The sequence below is a fragment of the Entamoeba invadens genome, assembly GCF_000330505.1.
Source record: "Entamoeba invadens IP1 unplaced genomic scaffold scaff_1105074725891, whole genome shotgun sequence".
NCBI classification, from domain to species: Eukaryota; Evosea; order Mastigamoebida; family Endamoebidae; genus Entamoeba; species Entamoeba invadens.
The window spans coordinates 106237-109460 of record NW_004440274.1 but is presented as its reverse complement, the minus strand read 5'-3'; positions in this window follow the sequence as shown (position 1 = coordinate 109460).

The following is a 3224-nucleotide window of genomic DNA, read 5'->3' as shown; positions in this document are numbered from 1 at the left end:
AGTCTTTTAAAGATATCTGGACAAAAAAACACTCCAATTTAATCTAAGCATCAAGCATCAAGTAAAGTGGAATAAACCTAAAACAAATAGGATGTTTTTTAGAAAGTCTTCTGAATTAATAAAATAACCAAAAACAAATAATTCCAATTATTATTATTTTAAAAAACTGATAAAGTTAGAGACCATATAACGTTTAATAACCGACTGTGATTTAAATGTGTTTTTTCGACATCAAATAAATAATTTATGAAGACAAAAACCATCACATATTATATAAAAATAAAGAATCTTAATAAAATACAACATAAAGATGTTTCAAATTTTACTCTTGTTTGTTGTCCTTACTTTAGGAGAATATAACGACTTTGAACAAATACCCACTTTCTTTGAATCAAAAGAAGATGTTATACAAAGAAAGAAAAGAACCATTATTGACGGTTTGGAACGAGTGTTGCTACAATTTGAAAGGTATATATTCGACTACGTAAAACTGTTTTTATCAATCAAGAAGCAAAAAATCCCTCAAATTACTCAAAAACTGGGAGAATTTAAAATTGAAAATATTCACAAATATATACATAAATATGGTAATGTCCAACACACACTTCGCTTTATTAGAAGAGACCCATCGCACTACAATTTTTGGAATCTCATAAAAGAACTTGATTTGGTGTTTACTCAACAAAACATGAAGTTGTTAAAAGAAATGAGTTTGGAGGCTCAAGAAATACAACGTTATTTTAGAGAATTAATAGAAAATACGGACCAACGAGAACATAATAAAATTGTTTCTTTTGGGAATGTGATCAGTGGGTTTCGATCTGGATATAGTCACATTGAAACCATTTTGGTCTTTTTAAGAAATTTACAACAAAATGAAATTTTGAGGAGAAGTAGCACGATAAAAAATCTAGTGGCAAAACTGGTTCGATTGCAAAGTACTATTGTCAAAAATTAAAAAAGTTTTATTATGGGTCTTACTAAAATAAATATTAATTTCAAGTGTGTTTTGATAATTTTATATGTATTAATAACAACTTTTTCATAGTATATTTACATTGTTTTAATTTGATATTAATTTTAATTTAAATTATTGATGATATATTTTGATACTAATTACAACTCGAAAATATTTTAGTAAAATACAATTTAAAACCATATCAACAAATTAGAATTCAAATCATATAATAACAATAAAACTTTAAATTGTAATTAATTTGGAAACGAAAAATTTGAATTTGTGTATTCTTTAAAAGTAATGTACAACTCTTGTAAACAAATTATTTTGTTTTCAAAAACAAAAACAAAAAGTTATATTTTGTTTAATAAACAAAAAATGAATCGGATAATCAATAATGATATTATTTTTCTTGATGTTAACTTGTGTTGTGTCAGAGTCAAATGATGACATTCCAAACTTTTTAAGAATTAAAAATAGAAGGATTGATAGAGAAAAATCAACTTTGATAGGAGGTCTCAGTGAAATATTAACTGAATTTGGCGATTATTTAAGAGAGTATACAAGCTATTTTTTGCCTATAAAAGGGTATAAATACAAAGTTATCAAAGATAGAATATCACAAGATATCGCTAATAAACTATATTTGTACGCAAGAAAATATGATAATGTTATTAAGGCTGTTTCTAATGCAAAAAGAAATCCAAGTTACTTCAACGTAAAATTGATTATTAAAAAACTTGACAAAGTGTTCTCGATTGAGGAAATTGATATGCAAAATTATTTGGTTAAAAGAGCAAACGAAATATCTTTGTATTTCCATGAGACGATTAAAAACACAGATCACAGAGACCAACAATTTTTAAAATACCAAAAAGATTTAATTTCAATTTTTGAATCTCCAAAAATACATTTCGAAAATATGTTGGACTTTATTAAATCATTGAAAGAAAGTCCAAAACTCAGTAGAAGTAAAAATATTCGTAATCTTGATAATAAATTCAATAAAATATTAATGAATTTATCACGAAAATAATTATAATTTATTTGAATTATCGTATTGTTTTATTTTTGAAACAAACAAACAAATAAAAAAATAAATTTTGTTTGTACTGAAATAAATAACTTAGTTAATTAAACCAATAGATTATTATTATTAGTCCAATTTGTACAGTTTTTAATTGTTGAAAAAGTTATCAAATGTGGAACATTCCAATTTAGAGTGTCAGAAATTTATTTTATTGTTTAATCAATAGATACAATCAAGATTTATTATTTTATAATAAAAATTTAGTCAGTATATTCTTTTGATATTTGACACTTAAAAATTTTAATTGTTATGGTTCATTTAAAAAAATAAAAATACATGGTTAGATATTTACTTTTCGTTAATTTGTATCTTCTGTTATTATTATTTATAATACAACTAATATTTTTAATTATATCAAAAATAATGTGTTTGATATTACTTATATGTATTCTTTCTAATGCTGAAATGAATGACATTCCACGTTTATTCGAAAGAAAATCTACTCGTGTTAGAAGGGAAGAAACAACAATGATTAATAGGTTTAACGGTATTCTCGAACAGTTCAAAGAATATATCCAAGATTATTCGTTTTTGTTCACTACAGTGAAAGATCGAATGAATAATGTGATACAAGAAAAAGTATCTCATCGGCTTGCTGAAAGATTACATTTTTATGGTAGAAAATATGACAAAGTTGTGAAATTATTAACTCGAGCAATAAATGAACAAAATTATTTTAACATCAAAAATGTTTTAAAAGAGATTATTTCTATATTTTCTGAAGAAGAAATAAATTTCCAATTGTATTTATTCACTAAATCTCAAGAAATTGAAACTTATTTCAACCAAATTATTGAAAAGCTGAAAGATGGACAAGAAAGAGAACGACGTGTTTTGAAAGATATTGTTAGTGCTTTCAATTCTCCTCGAAGTCATTTAAAAACAATTGAAAATTTTGTTAAAGAATTAAAAGAAAATCACTTGTTTCGAAGAAGCAAAAATATTAAAAAATTGGAAAAGCAATTGAAACAAGTTGAAAGAAGTTTAGGTCAAAAGAGAGTTACAACTTTTTGAACTTTTATAGACTTTATATTTTGTTTTATTTGTTTGAATTGAAATGTATAAAATAATCAAAAAATAGAAAAATGTGTCAAATTCAACAACAAAAAATTATTTTATAAACTCACAAATTACCTATTCTAAGACATTTGAATTATATTTTTAAGTGCTAATAAT